Genomic DNA, 17799 nt, shown 5'->3' with positions numbered 1-17799 from the left:
GATAATAAGTCATGGAATGCGGATCCAAAGTCAAGTTTTGTAAAACTATAAATTAATGTTCTTTGGCAACAGTACTCCCCAGGGCTATTATGGTGGGTCCAACACCATGTCAGATACAGGGAAAAATGCTCACAGAGGGAAAATTATAACTGACCAAAGATTCCCAAATTACCATTCTGGAGTCAGAAATGCTCCTGAAGGCTACCAGTTCTCTTTTCTCTCCTCTTCCCATCTTTTTTCAACCAATTGACCAGATTGTCTCAGGATACATCTTTCTTGAGAATTATAAGGAAAGGAATATGTATGCATATCTCAAAGCCAAAGGCAGAGATCATAATAAACTTGGGTCATTTCCTGGCATTAAGAAACAGAGATTAGCAATAGAGTTAAAGTTCACAGCTAGAGCCAGAGACAGTGAACTGCCCAGCTGGCAGCAGCCTCATCAAATGGAGTCCAAACCAACACAGAGCTGATCTTTGCCTCGATGCTGAGAAATTTATCTAACCAGGCTCTAGGAATCCAAACTCCAGGTTAAGGAAAACTGAAACTGCAGCTTCTAACGTGATGATTATCAGACACTTGAAAATGAAAGTGTAAAGATTATACAAAGCTAGGTAATTGCTTTCATTCCCATGCCATTCCTGGAGCCACCTGAAAGGAAATACCAGTGATTCATTTTCTCTCTGTCCTACCCTTCTGAGAAAAACCTACCAACAGTCTGTAAATAATAACAAAGGGAGAGCCGGTGGCAAAGGCTTCGAGACAAACTCCACACACATATGCCATTCTTCTAACTAGATTTTGTGCTTTTTATGTGTTCAGTCAAGAATGAAAACAATATTATAAATGTTGTGCTTTCCTGGCTTGACAGATGCTTATCTTGGGATGGAGTTATATACACAAATAGAAAATGAGCTGTAACAAGTTCTTTGCAGAGGATAAGTGGGTGTTTTTAGAATCCGTGATGAAAACCCACTGTAGCATGTATATGTTTTTCCTTGTTACACAGATTTATTCTGTAGAACTTTCCTTCCACCATTTTTACCCTGCAAATGACAATTTTCAGTGTTCCAATGTTATTACTACTTACTTGGTCTAAAGCAGAAAGGATGTTTTACAGCAGCTATATGAAGTACCATTGAGAATTATATTGCTTTTCTTTCTCCCTCATCATTGTGAATTTGGTCCAGATGAAAGATGGAAGATTGGCAGCCAGGGAGTCGAAGGTTCTCTGTTATCTATGAGATGCACATGATATGGGCGGAAGCTGCCCAAGCTTCACAACAGCCATATGCCAGCTTAGAGTTCTGTGGGAGAGTGTGTCATTTGTGAAAGGTAGGATTTCTTTAAAAAACAAATTGAAAAAGAATAGGGATTTAACAAAGCAGTCAGAGGAAAAAAAATGTTTAGAAAATAATTTACAAAGGTGTTTTACGGGTTCCTGTTTAGCTTGAGAACGATGTGAGCCACACTCCTTTTATTTTGCTCATCTTCATTTGTGTGTCTACTGGCCACCATGGAATTCACTACCCATTTTTGTTGTGTCTGAACAAGCACAGTTCCTGTAACAAACTCTCCCATCAGTCATAGCCAAGTCCTGAGGCTTCCTATAAAAAGACACAGTCTGAGACTCCAGACCATCGTGGAATGTCTCCACATGCTGCTGCTTTCACTTCATCTGTTTCCAATCTGCCTGTTCTTGCCTAGGTGATTTAGCTTTCTTACTGCCTTGCACCTGGTCTCTGCCTTGCAGCTTAGCTTGATTCCAGCTTTGTTCCCGAGCAAAGCTTTTAGCTCCCTCCTTGCAGCTTGGCAGCCGGGTCTCTTCTACCCTATCCCCAGCCCTGCCTCTTGAAAACCTGGCCCAGGCTCAGGCAGTTCTGACAGGATACATCACAGGCAAAATTTGTAATGGGTTTCTTTCTATGCTGCCTGAACCCTTCTCTTCCCTGTTGTTTCTCATTGATTTCAAAGAGCCTCTAATCTGCCCAGGGCTTCACCATGAGGGAGCTCACCAAATGCTCAAGTCAATCCTTTTCTTCAGCTGTCCATCCTGCTGGGCTTCAAGCTGCAACATTTACCTTCCTTTCTTCCTACTGTGAGATTTTGATGCCAGACCCACCTAGCTTGCTTTAAGCATAGCTTCTCATAATGCAATATTTAATACACATTTTTATTATGATGATGAATGTGCTGATCCCACAACTACATTCTAAGTGAAATGTTTTATCTTGCCTGTGCAAACCTGCTACTACTCCTGTGATCTGTTTTTGTTTATAGCTCCACCATTTCTGCAGACTTTCAGCCCTCAATAGCAAGAACCCCTCTAATTTACTTCTTGCTGCCACACTAAACCTTCTTTCAAATCCTGTTGATTCTCATCCATTCCCAATTTTCTATTCCCACTACCATGGAATATTGAAAGTGCCTCCTAATTTGCTCTCCTGCTTATAGACGTCTCCCTTCAAATCTGCTTATATCTTGCTGCCACTTTAAGCTTTCAGGAGCTGCTGAATTTCTGCCCCTCATTTACTTGCTAAAGTAATTCCGGAAAAGGTAGTTAATTCCTTTCCATTTCAGTTTCTCATATAAAATTATGATACCTCAAAATAATTATATGATTATTAATTATTTTTGAGTGTTGCATTGTGACAAAGATTTTTTTGTCCAAGATTCTGACCAAGATTTAGTCAGGATTCTGAACCTTCTCCTAAGCCCATCTGTGCATTTACTAGTAAAATCTAATTTTAACAAAAACCCTGCACCCTTGATTTTGGCTCACCCTCTACATCTGATCAATGATTCCTCTTCCTCCATTTCACAGGTGATGGATGCTTACTCTGGCCTGTCTTCAGCAAGAATCCTCTTAGGTTGGTTCAACTACAATCTTCCTTGCCTCTCATATCTCGTTTTAGTAAATTTTCATACATTGATCTACCGCCCTGTTCCTTGGCTATTAATTCTCGCTAGCCCATGCTGGATGCAAAATTGAACCGTCTTTCTCTCTCCCCTACTTCAAAAATCCCATGGCCATAGTCTCTATACCTATTGGGATGATCTGGGAGAAAGTCTTCTCTACCATGCTTTATCAAACATCAGTGAACTTTTTTCTTCATGAATTGTCATAGAATAAAGCACAAAACTTTGTCAAAATAAAATAAAAACTTGATACCCTAATTTACTATGCCTAAAGGAAAATAGAGTAGGCTAAAACTTGAGTTGTATGAGAAGCTGTCTCTCCTTTTGTTCCCAAGCAGATAGCTATAGATAAAAGGTTAAACAAATCCACAGGTAGCTACTCTATGTTCAGCTTATCTTATGCAAAGTGCCAATTTACTGAACATGAGACAAATACATAATTGACTCTTCCCCCACCTGCTTTTTTTCTCTTGACAACATGTGGATTACCATGCCCTCCTTCTTTCCCTTCTAGCCCACTTTCCCCCTTTAAATATTAAAGCTCTCAGATTCAACTTTGGAGAGAGGCACAGACAACAGATTGTTCTGTGATTCTGTGGTTTTTCCTTGTGGGCATGTCTTTAACCTTGGAAAAATAAACTTCTAAATGGATTAAGAGCTATCTGAGATAATTTTTGGTTTACAAATTGGTGACCAATAGAAAGGACTCTGAGTGGAGATGGCTCTGACATTTCACAAATCTCCTGTGGGTGCTTGGTACCAGCTTAGACTATCATTATTGCTCTATCTAATAGAATAATTTGTTAAGGTGTGCGAGCTCCCTGCTTCAGAGAATCCCTGATTTCCCAAAATTCAGTTGATATCTAACATTTACTTCACTGTACAACTTTTCTGGCATTTCAGCTTGCTTCAAACAAGAAAGGGAAGTTTAAATTTCTTCCTGCTTCTAAGATAGAGAGCAGTCTTAAGCCTGGACCACATTCATAGGTAAGCAGCTGAATTGAGATTTTGACTTGGAAATGCTCCTTAATGACTAAAAGTTAAGATTGACGGCCAGCTGGTCTTAATTTCCCTTTACCATGATTGTATTGTGTGGTTTTGTTGTTGCTTCAGTCTTCGCATCAGGTTTGACCAACTCTACCCAACTTGGTCAAATCCAAATGAGAATTTCAAATTATGGGGAATAAGGCCTCTGAATTGGCTAAAATTCCCCACAGCTGCAAAAAAAGAAAAACAAACAAACATGTACTTGGGTTCTCTGTTCACTCCTTTCTTAACAAACTGTGGGTTTGTTTGTTTTACTTTTATTCCACCCTATTCCTCCTTTTTCTTTTGTCATCTTTGGTACGAAGCAAAAAAGAAAAAAAAAAAAATAGAGAAGGCTTCTAATACACCAACCTCTTTAAAAACTCTGGACAAAGACGCCATTCATCCCCTTTTGGGGTGTTCTGCTTTCTTTGTGAAATTTCAAGAGTCATGGGTAGATTCCTGAACTTTAGTCATGGTCTAAAGTTCAGCATTTTTGTATTGCATTAGCTGATGTCTTTGGTTTTCGTGGGTACCAGAGATTACCTTATATTATGAGAGAATTTGATCTTGGTGTGTGTAATCTTGGACAAGAGCTACAATGTTATATAGTTAAGGATAGGCTACAGGAAATAGTTATTACTACAGGAGGCTACTCATTTCTTTACACATTTAGATAAGAAAATTGTGCATGCTTTCTTTGCCCTGTTCCTTAAAGGGCTCCACCCAAAAGCCAGTAATCTAATAAAGCTAAATTGAAAATACCACCTATCAAACTAAGCCACTTTAATAAAACTCTTTATAAGGAAAATGTGTATCTTTATAGGAAGTCTCCATTTTGTAAGAGCATCTGTACTAGTGTGTTCTCATGCTGCTAATAAAGACATACCTGAGACTGGGTATTTATAAAGAAAAGAGGTTTAATTGACTCACAGTTCTATGTGGCTGGGGAGGCCTCACTATCATGGCAGAAGGCAAAGGGGAAGGAAGACAGGTCTTACATGGCAGCAGGTAAGACAGCTTGTGTAGAAGAACTCCCCTTTATAAAATTATCATATCTCATGAGACTAACATGAGAACAGCACAGGAAAGACCCATCCCCATGATTCAATTACCTCCCATCAGGTCCCTCCCATGACACATGGTAATTATGGGAGCTACGATTAAAGGTGAGATTTGGGGACACAGCCAAACAATATCAGCATCTCTGTCTCCACATCTAAACCACTAGGAACTGTAACTAGAGTGAAGACAATGGCTTAAAGTTTATGGAACAGATCTTTCCTCTGTTTTAATCTAGTGCAAATTAGATTGTGCTTTTGGGATATGCATTTTCTACCTTGCTTCACCCAAATCATGTCTTTGAAGATGCAAATTTAGGGCTGCATCTAGTCAGCAAGTTTTTAGGCCATGGAACAATCAAGAGATTAATAGTCTAAAGTAGGGAAGGTAACATTTTTGAAAACAAGCAAATGAAAAATCTTAAATGTATAAGATCTCCCTCTGTCTGGGTCTGTTTATATGTATCACATATGTGTTATGTAGAAATAATATGATCTACCAATTGTATGAAAGAGCTATAATTAATTGGCTAAAAGTAAGTGTTTATCAAACTAATAGAAGTTGCCTGGGAGGCATTTCTGTTCCCGTGACTTTAGTAATCTTTGTTGAGATTAATTTCATAAATTTAGTTTCAAATTCTCTTTAGTAATCTAAAGTCATGTTATGTTAAATTAAGTAATTCTAGGGTTTTCAATGAAAATTAGTAGACTAGTAGGAAGGTAAGATGTGTTTTTGGTGGTTTCTAAAAGACAGGAAGATGTGGGTTTTGTTTAGAAAAATGTAATTGTTTTTCTAGTTCAAAGAACCTTTTTACTGGTGTTGAGATAAAAACCACCATTCACACCAAACCATTATTTTATAAACTGATAAGTTTGTATTGATGTTTTATGGCTAGAGTTACAAAGTAAAAGCTATAAGATCTTTATTTGTATGACTTTGTATGTGTGCTTAGGTGCATTTATGTGTATGTACACCTGTTTTGTTATGCATTGTGGCCACAAGGTACCAAATTAGGTTAAAAATAAAAGCACTTGAAAATTTAGTAAATGAGCCCAAATGCTTTTTTTGTTGTTGTTATGAATGAAGCATTTAGTATTGTTGTTTTAATGAAATAGCTAACTGAGTTATAGGGGTAAAAAGGCACCAAACACATTTATTCAAACTTAAGCTTTGTACATAGGAAAATACCTAAAATTCACAGGCTATAAAAATGATTAACAGGGAAATAACATTAAATGATGACTATTACAGCCATTAATAATTTAAAAAAACTAGTTAGGTCAATGTAATACCGTAAGTGTGTATAAATAAACGTGTCATATACTTTAGAATCTAAGATTAAATTAAACCATATTTATTAAATATCTGAGTCACTTTCAATTTTTGTTTAATTATAGAACTTTTTTTTAAAAAAAAAACACATAATGCCTTCCTGTTAAAGGGAAACAATTTTTCTCTAATTCAAAGGTTATTAGAAAAAAAAAAAGGCAACAGGACCTGAGTAAATAAGGGAGATGGAAAGAAAGTTATAAATATATAGAGGTATTTTTAGTAAGAAATATTAAAAGGAAAATAATTTTAAATGAGAAAGAATGTTGTATGGTAAAGTTTTTTGTCCTAAAGTCAATTGGCTCATATTTAAGAAAAACAGATTTTAGGATAAAAGAGGAGATCCAAGCTTGTTGTAAATGATTTGTATAAGTCATAATAAGGTTTATAAAAAGTGAATTTGTGGAAAAATAAACTTTATTTTATCAAATTAGCTACAATTAAAAGATAAGTATTTATAATATTGTTTCTAGAGATTGGACTTTGATATTAAAAATGCACTAATACTCCAAAGAATTGATTAGAACAACAAAATCACAAGAAATTTCAATTTTTTTAACCCAACAGTTTACCTTTTACTGTATGTCAATGTTTTCAGCTTTCTTGCTCCTTTGAGAAGGCCTAGGATACTAACTCTGTCCTTCAACTTTTCCATCAGCTCCTACAACCTTTTTTCCTCAGGTTCTAACTGCTATTGTAGTCTGATACTAAAAGTGTTTTATCTTAAAGGTCTAAAGGAAATGTTTTCTTTCAATATAACCTTCTGTGATCTTGGCTTTAAATTCTTCTGTGGAATGAAAAACATTTATTTGTGACCCAGGACACACTTTTTCTATGTCTAACAAATTCAAGTACCATTTTCATTAGTTTTAAACTGCGAGTTATCTAAATGGACTCCCCATAGGGAAGAGAAATTACGCTGCAGAAGGCCTTCTTTTCCTTTTTGGTAACTGGCATAACAGATTATATATTTTGCTGAAATAATTCCTATATCATTGTTACTAATTTTTTGATTTGCCTAGAAAAACTGAGATTAAAAAAGATTGATGTTATTACATCCATGTAACTTTCTGTATTGCTTGTAATGTCCTTGTGCTCTTAAGTTACAGAACTTTAACTTCTGGGTCTAAAAAGAATACCAAGTACTGCTAAATCTTAAGCACTGAGAGCAATTAGATTGTCATCGTCAGACTTGGGGAAAGATCACAATCAAAATAAACTATATTTGTGAGACATAGAGTCAGGAATTAAAACTATTCAACCCCTTTAAGTCCAGGGGCTATGACAAAAGAGATGGGCATGTGAGATTGTAAGGGCTGACTTTGAGAGACATAATTCATTCAGAGTTTCTCTGTAAATTAAACATTATAATCATAGGTACACTAATGCAAGACCAGCAGCTGGACCCCTGTATCACATTAACAGGGTTTTCTTGGAGCATTAACATATTCTTTAATTTGAAAAGCTATGAAAGGCTATATGAAAGTTTATAGAAATTATATCTTATGGTCAAGGTGATTAAAATTTAATAGATTCATTTATAAGATTTGAGAGACAGACTTAATTGGCCTCATACTGTGTTTATTAGGGCTTAGTATTTGGGAATATAAGTCTACTGTCTCAAAGAATTAAGGTTCTTGCATCTTTTTTTGAAGTCTTTGTGTTACCATTTTAACTAAAATGAATGGCTGCATTTAGGGATCTCCAAGCCCTAAGTCATGCACTAATATAGGTTCCTGGTCCGTTAGGAACCAAGGTACACAGAAGGTGGTGAGCAGCAGGCAAGTAAACACCTGAGCTCCGCCTTCTATCAGATTAGCAGTGGCATTATATTCTTATAGGAGCACAAACTCTGTTGTGAACTGTGCATGTGAGGGATCTAGGTTGCACGCTCCTTATGAGATCTAACGCCTGATGGTCTGAGGTGAAACAGTTTCATCCTAAAACTATCCCTGCTCCTACATTCATAATGAAATTGTCTTCCACAAAACCACTTCCTGGTGACAAAGAGTTGAGGAGTACTGTCTTATTTTACAATGACCTGTGATACTGTTTAGTGATGTCAAGTGTTTTAAACTTAGGATATTTGACACTTCCAAAATGAAACATTAGTCTTTTGACCTCATTAATTATTTTATATTAGATCCCCTGAAATCCCAAAGAGATATATTTTGCTTATTTGCTATAATAATATCATACAGGAAGCATTTTCAAGTACAAAATGGTGTTTAACATTCTTTGGATTAGATTTTTATTATTTGGATTAAATAATAACATATTGACATAAATTTGTATATTTTCCAAAATTGTACGAGATTCTTATAATTTTGATATATCTTAGTATATACTATCAGTAGTAACTATGGTTATGATGTAAAATTTTTGGATGCCACAGAAATAGCCAAATTTCCCATCAGTTTATCTTTAACCATAACTGTTCTAAAGACTTTTGTCACCACAAGTGTTGCCTCACTTTGATCCTTTGATCCTTCCATAGGGTGGGTTATAATCAGTTATATAATTGAGTAATTCTATAATCTAAATATAGGCTCCTAATAAATTAAGAGATTGTGCCATTGAAATATGGAGGAAAATTTCCAGGACTCTCATGGAGAGCTGGTATATTCCTGAGGATTGTTGATCCAATATTAACAAGAAGAGGAGTTAAATGCATGTGCATGAATTGAGCCACAGAAGATTAAAATAACCTTTTATGACTTAAAAAAATAAAACTTTTGCTGACTCTTTTTGTATGGTATTTCAGAGTCAAGAACACTTTCTCTTATTTTAAGAATTTATAGCTTTTAACAATTGAGTATTCTCTAGTGAGCAGAATTTAAAACATAATTTCTCTAACATTTAGAAAGTATGTGTGAGTATTCTTAATACATGGCAATATAGTTATTTTAATCTTTCAATGAGAAACTTTTCTTTTATAACAGTACATAATCAGAGACACTGGTTATTTTACCAATGCTTTGACTGGTGTGACCTATTTTCATATAACTTTGAGAACATGAGGCTGACTTACACAGCCGATAAAATCCCCCTGGGAAAATTGGCCTCATACCTCATCTTTGACGGAGTCCTTACCTGTGGTATGTAAACAATGCCAATTTCTTGCCCTGATGCTGTCTCCCTGGTACTAGTCCTCAGTGTTTATTGTTCCCATCTTTATGTCCATATGTACCCAACCAGAATCTCATTGTGTCTGCAGCTCAACAACTCCTAGATCTTTTAATCAGCCTTTTGAACTATTCTTTTTTCAGATAAGATCAGTTGCATTCAAGATGGTATGGCCAGAGACCTACTCCATTTTCAGAAACATAGATTCCATCCAAATTTTTTTGGATATTTTTTGTTTTTAACTGTTGGCTTACTGAACTGAAGCAGCTGAATTTGATACAAATTCAATGTCATTTTCTTCTAGGACTACCTCCTTTTTCTGAGCTTGAGATACGGAGAAAGTAACACCTAACCTCATCTGAACCTGCAGATATAGTTTTTACTTAAGAAGTTCTGTATTTCAGTAAGACCCATTCTCTTTAATAAGAATGTTGATAAATAACTGAGCATACAGAGACCCTGTCCTGTAACAGAAGCTGTGTGATACCCTCGATCATATTATGTACCTGACTGAAGACAATGGAAATGGTAGACAGTTATTTCTCCATTATTTGTCAAACTTGAGCCTCCTCATTTTCTTTCTAAGCAGATGGAGTTCTACATTGATACAATTTTTAAAAATTTATTTAATTTTCTAATCAATTCATTTGTAAATATAAATATTTGTTATGCACATTTTGATATGATTGAAGTCATTCTGCAGAGCTCCTCTGGGGTCCATCACAATAACTGTGTATCCCTTCATAGTGACGTTAACACTTTGATATGTCTACCTACCTGTCTAGTTGTCTACTAATTAATTTCTTTGAAGGATTACAAAGTAAGTGACAGGTAGTACATATTCCTAAACACTCCATTAATATAAATTCAGTAAATGCTTATGGTTTTTATTGTATATATTTTTTTCAGATACATTTACATATGTGTGTATTAGTCAATTCTTATATAGCTATAAAGAAATACCTGAGACTGGGTAATTTATAAAGAGAAGAGATTTTATTGGCCCACAGTTCCACAAGCTGTATAGGAAGCATAATTCCAGCAACTGCTTGGCTTCTGAGGAGGCCTCAGGAAATTTACAATTATGGTGAAAGGCAACATGGGAGCAAGGGGTCTTACATAGCAGGAACAGGACCAAGAGAGAGAGTGGGGAGGTGTTACACACCTTTAAGACAACCAAATCTTGTGATAACTCACTATCACCATGAAAAACACCAAGGGGGATGGTGTTAAACTATGAGAAATATCCCCCATGATCCAATCACCTCCCACCAGGCTCTACCTCCAACACTGGGGATTAAAATTGAACATGAGATTTAGATGGGGACGCAGGTCCAAACCATATCAGAATGAGGTGAACAATCTTGATTACCACTGAATAAAATTTTTTTGAGGCAGAAGTCTTAGTTACCTGGGCTGCTCTGAAACTCCTGCACTCAAGTTACCTTCCTGACTCAGCCTCCTGAGTAGCCGGGACTACAAATGTGTACCACCATGCCCAGTCCTATTTAGTAAGTTTTGACATATGCATATACAGATCAGTAGGAACGAATTCATATGAATAAAATAATACAGTGTATACATATTGGGATAAAGTTTTTTTATTAGTATAATATTTTAAAGATGCACCCATATTGTTATGACTACCTGTGCTTGATTCTTTGTATTGCTGGTTAGTATTTAATTACATGAATATACAGTAGTTTGTTTCACTGTTCTCCTATTCATGAGTACCTAGGTTGTTTCTAATTTTTGGCTATTATGATATAGCAAGCTACCATGAGCATTCTTAGAAAAATACTTAGTGAATATATGCTCCTCTATCTCTTTGATAAAAACCTGTAAGTAAAATCGTTACATTGTAAGAAAGGTACATATTTAGATTTATAAAAAGCTGTCAAAAATTTTTCAAAGTGTGTTTTACTCCATGAACAATTGAAGAGTTTTCTGATTACCCTGCATCTTTGCCAAAATTTTGTATTATTATCAGAAATGTGTTTGTTTGTCTTTGAAGTTATGGTGAATGTTATTTTACTAATGACTAATGATGTTGAAATAATTTAATGACCTTATTGACCATTTGTATATCTCATCTGTAAAGTAACCATTCTATTCTTTTGCCCATTAAACATGTTTTTGGTCTTTTTATTGCTGAATTATAGATATATAAAAAATATATATTTCATATAAATGAAAAATTTATATATTAATCATATATTAATTATATAATTATTATAATAAAATCAAATTATAATAATTATATTTATAAAGAGATATAGCTGACTATATATAGATTCTACATATATGTATATATCAAAATTATATTTTGAAAATATTTTCTCCTGTCTATGAGTGCTTACTCATTTTCTTGATAGTATCTTTTGATAAGCAGATATTTTAATGTGAAAACAAATTTACCTTTTTTTTTCTCTTTTGGTTATACATTTTGTGTCCTGTCTAAAATACCATTGCATACCTCCACGTTGCAATTTTACTGTCTTCTTTTTTTTTTTAAAGCATATATATTTAGCTTTAATGCTTAGATGTGCAACTCATTTAAATTTAAATTTTATGTATGGTACAACTGCAGTTAGTCTATTTTTTATTAAAAACTCTAGTTGTTTCAGCATATTTTATTATATAGACCTTTCTTTACTCATTGGATTGTTTTTCAACTTTACTGAGAATTCGTTGACTATATAATTGAGGAATTATTTCTGTGTTGTTTGTTCTCTTCTTCTGATTTGTCTACTTTTATGCCAGTATCATTCTGTGATATTTACTGTAGCATTATAGTAAAATTTAAAATCCTGTAAGTTTATTTTTTTAATTCAAGATTGCTTTGAATATTTCAAATCTTTTGCATTTTCACATAAACTTTGAATCATCTTTATTATTTCTAAAAAAAAAAAAAAACGTTGGCTGGAATTATAGCACCTGCACTGAGTCTATAAATCAATCTAAGTTAATTCACATTTTAACAATATTAATTATTCCAATCCATAAACATTATATGTTTTCCCATATGTTTACAACTTCTTTAACATTTTTCAGTTAGTCTTCATAGGATTATTGATCTCTGTGAATGTTTTCTCATCCATTTTGGAAAGTTCTCAGACATTATTTCTTAAAATATTTTTTCTAGCCCCATTCTTACATTTTTTGCCTTCTAAATACATTTGTACATATGTTAGAACTTCTCACTGTATCTTTATATTTTATACTCTTTCATAATAAAATTTGCATATTTGTTCTCTTTGTGTTTTATTCTGGAACTTTACTTTTGATGTGTTGTTCAGTTTACCAATCCTTACTTAACTGTATCTAAGAAACCATTATACCTTGGTATGGAATTACTTATTTATGTGTTCCAGAAATTTATCTGGCTCATTGCTGTCTCCCATCTTCCAAGTTAGTCAAACCTACATTCAGTCTCTCATCTTATCAACTCTTTTCTTGAAATACCCAAGAGAAAATAATAGTTCTTATTTTCTTGGAACTGTAATATTTCCTGTATTTTGAGATAATATTTTTTCAACATCTTATTAGATTTCTATGCCTTAAATCATGCATTTTTAACAGACTTTTTTAAGGGCAGTTTTCAGTTTCTAGAAACATTGAGGAGAATGTACTGAGAGTCTGCATATGCTACCTTCCCACCTCCACATACACACACACACACACACACACACACTCATACACTGCACAGTTTCCCATATTATTAACTTCTTACATTAGTGTGGTAAGTTCATTTCAATTGATGAATCAATATTAATTTATTATTCTTAACTAAAGTTCACAGTTTATATTAGGGTTTACTTTTTGCATTCAGCATTCTATGGATTTTAAGAAATGTAAAATGACATGTCTCCATCATTATAGTATCATACAGAAATTTCATTGCCTAGAATTCTCTATGCTCCACCTCTTTTTTCCTTTCCCCCCGACCATCTTATCATCATGATCATTTTACTGTCTCTATAGTTTTGCATTTTCCATGATGTCTCAATAGGTTAAAGAGTGCTGGAGCTGGGCGCTCATCTTCTCCCATTCTGGTTAGGTTCTTGTAAGATCAAAGGTACCAAACACTTTGGCACAATTGTTTTTCTTGAAGGCAGACTTTTGTTAAGGAAAACAGAATGCTCTGGCATATTTCAGAATGGTTAATTTTCTTATCCTCCTGCCAGAAGCACAAGGGAGTTTTTCATTGATTTCACCCTGAGAATCTAGAGGAGCTCCTGAAGGTAAAATTTGGGAAAGTATTTTATTCCCAAGCTATCCACGTGGAGTTGCAGCAATTCATCAATTACTATATATTTAATATGTTTCCTCTGGTACTGGTCCCAGCAGCAGGTTTTACTTTTAGGCTTCTGGTCTGGTGGCTGTGATTTTTTACATATTCCTGCCCCTCCAAGTTTTGCACAACAGGTTGCCCTATGACTTAAATGCTCTGAGATATTTAAGAAGAGTTGCTGATTTTCAGTTTGTTTAGCTTTTTGTCTAGCTCCTTACATGCCATACCAGAAAGAGATGCTCAACAGAATAATCTGTATAATTTTTAAAAAATATTTTTTGCCAATTAGTTTTATCTGAATTGGTTGTTGGCTTAAATTATATACTATTATTTAAAGTAGAAGCCTTCTTTATTATCTATGTTAACTAACCTTCATATCAGCTCTATGACTAATTAATTAATGCATTCTTCCTTGGATGTTTCTGTTAATACCATGTTTCCTTGCCTGCCTATTTTTCTCCCTTAGTATCTGAAATGCCTCTCAACTATTGAACCTGAAGTTTAAATAATTTTGGTGTTTCTAAATTCTACCCATCCTCACGCCCTAATTGAAATAGCTCTTCTTCCATTAAATATGAAAAACATTACCTTTCTTCTTAAATACTCTCAGCACTCTATTTGTACTGTTCATCACTTTCTTTTGTGCATTATTTATTTATGTGCAGATAGGTCACTATATAATTATAAAAGCATATCTTTTCAAAGATTAATTTTTTTACCTGAAGAATCAAATTTAATGCCACATAACTAATAAAATATGCGTAGTCAGGTTTAATCCTATATCTCACATCTTGAAGAATGAAACTTAATAAAGTCTACAACCAATTCCTGTGCTAGGTGACTGAATCAAGACTGAACAATCCCAACTCAGAAACTGCTTCCCATAACTTTTCTGCAAGATCATCTTCTCCTGTGATCTTAAATCCCCATTATGTGTTGACTATCATAAACATAATCACGAATTAAACTGTATTTAATGTCTAGTAATTGAGTATCTTTCTATTTTCTTAAGACAATTTTTTTTTCCCAGAGTTAGCTATGTCAGCAGGGTAAGAAGCAGGAGAAGAGAGGTGAGGTTAATAATTATTTGGGCCCTCTAATAAAGATGGCAGTGGACACTCATAGGTTCTATGAGAAAAAAAGGCTCTATGACAAACTGGAAAATGCTAGATCAAACAAAAATAACTGCTTACTTTTAAATTTACACTGAGAATTTCCAAGATGAAGATATAATTGGCTTAATTTCTTTGTGCAGAAAATCCACTTCTAAGAGATAACTCAAGTGACCGGTGTGTCCAACATATTTTGTGAAAAGCTTACCTAGATATTAAACTTTATCCTGTACCTTAGAAACTGTCTATCTTCAAATTAGGGTAAATGTAGATAAGATGGGAAAAGTAGAAAATCATTTTTTCCTATGTTAAAGGAAATCTAAGCTTTTCCACAATAAAAGGGATAATTGAGTTGAGATGTAATAATGTGAATTTTTATTCTTAAAATAGAAATGTCTATTAGAATTTGCATTAGTCATACCTTTGCTATATATACTTTTGGTTTTCACACCTTAAAGAAAGATTAAGAGAAATAAGACAGGGTCAAGGAAAGTCATAAAAGTAATTAAAGAGTTGTAAATCAAAAACTTTGTGAAAAAGTTAAGGATACTGCAGCATTTAATGTAAATAAATTTAATTCTACAAATATATATTAAGTGTGACTCTCTAGTCTTCATAGTTATGTAAGAGAGAATATGCACAAGTAGCTTTAGCTTTTAAAATGATAAATTTCTGTAGATCAATTATTTGCCATATCTTATTGGAATACTGCTTCGCTGGTAGACAGTGTAGTATGAGTAGTTAAGAGGACAAAGACTGGCCTTAGATAGATTCAGTTTATGTCCCAACTCCATAAATACTTGAAATGAAATATTATTAGTTTCTGTGTGCTTTCATTTTCTCTGTAAAGGGGAGAATCTAATGAATGCAACTAATTTAGTGAATTAAATGAAAATATATCTGATACATGTATACATACAGTGCTTACCTTTTGGCTATTGCATATTGAATACTTAATAAATTATAACTTTTTCCATTTTAAATTAGATTAGAATCATATATAAAACTGAACAATACAAAGGTCTGTAGAGTAATTGTTCTGCCTCTAGATATCAAAGTGGAAGCAGTTAACGTGAACTAAGATAAATGACTATTATTGGAAGAAACCAATAAATTCATCATAATAATGGCCAATAAGTATTGAGCGTTTACTATGTGACAGCTTCTATTATGCCACTTCACATATATTAACTCATTTAATTTTCACAAACACTTTCTGATGTGCTTATTCCTATCACACCTAATTTACAGGTGAGAAAGAAAGAGACTTTAGTAGCTTGTACAATGTTGCATAATAAGGGTAGAACTAGAATTTGAACCCAGGAGTCTTGATCCACTAATGCAATGTCACGGATGGCAAGGCAAATGCATTCAAATTTTTTTTTCCATGCTAGTATAGACAGTTTTCCAACTAATGTGTTTTAAGCATGTTTATTTATATATTAAGTTGTGTACATATTAGTGGAAGGGAACATATGGACAGGTGAGAAATCTTTTAAATTTTAGGATATCAACATAAGTAGCATTCTTAATATGCAGCTTAAACTCACATGCAAACACACAATATATTCTCTGCTTATTGACAATAAAACGTAATTGCCGTTTTCCACAGCAATTGCAAATTTGGTCTTGACCAGGTTTTTTTTATTTTTATTTTTATTTTTAGAGCTTTTGTGTGTGGAGTATTGTCTTAATGATGCCAGTATTTTTTAGAGTACTCTTAAGTGAATGATTTAATCTTTTTTTCTTTCACTTGCTCTTCTTAGTATAATTAAGAAAGACATTTTAATTCTAGTATCTGGGATTTTGTGCATTTTTTTTTTACATTAGTTGAGAAATTTAATGATGACAAGCCACAGGAGAATATTTACTTAAAGAAAGAATGTATAGACAATCATTAGCTATTAATGACCCTAAATACATTATTCTTAAAAGTCTTAAGTGTTTGAAAATATACTGGTTAGCCATGTCTTTTTTGTTCTTATTTAATTGTTTTGTATTATTTAGCAATATTTAGCAACTCAGAATGTAAAAATTGAATGAAAAAAACTCTGAATGAAAAAATATTCTCAGACAACAGTCCACGTACCTTGGTGTTTGATAATTTAGACACAGTTAAATAATTGATAAAATAACAAAGAACTAGTACAATTAAAAAAACACTGATTTTTAAAATTAATTATGATGTAATAGAAAGCACCCCAAATAGTAACAATTAGTAAGTGGCTTAGACATATATGAAAAAAGAGGCAATGTAAGTATTTCAATCCTATATGAATATATAAATATTTTCGCTCATCTATGTCAGTTCCAAAGACATAGTGACAAACAGATTAAATAACACACTACTGTGGCACAAGTTCATAACTCATGTGATGCACAGCTACAGTTTCTCTGCTGGATTGTATTATTGGGCCTGAATGGTAAAGAGAGAAAAATGATATAGAGGATATGCAGCAGTCAAGGCTAGAAATTTTTTTTAGCTCTGTAGGTATCAACCTTTGCCTCGATGCTACGGAAGTCATTTTAGGCAAATAAGGTATATTTAGCTTGTGATCCACTAAACAACAAAGGGAAAGGAAAATATGCTAATCTTTGTTTACCTGTATTTATATATTTTTTGTTCTTTTGGCATTTGAGCTGCCAATTTACACTTAAAAATTAGGTACCAGTAAATACCAAGATCATATTCATTTGATTTCTTTTGCCTTCCCGTAAATGGCAGATGATTTAAGTTATCAGATTCTAAGTGAATGATTTAATCTTGTTTTCTTTCAGTTGCTCTTAGTATAATTATTATGAATACATTGTTTAATTTTCACATCTGGGATTTTATGCATTTTTGACATAAGCTGAGAAATTTAATGATGACAAGCAAAAGAGAATTTACTTGAAGAAAAAAATGTATAGACAATTGTTAGCTATTGTGAC

This window comes from Saimiri boliviensis, chromosome 5 (assembly GCF_048565385.1).
Source record: "Saimiri boliviensis isolate mSaiBol1 chromosome 5, mSaiBol1.pri, whole genome shotgun sequence".
NCBI lineage: Eukaryota > Metazoa > Chordata > Mammalia > Primates > Cebidae > Saimiri > Saimiri boliviensis.
Note: the sequence above shows the minus strand (reverse complement) of the source record.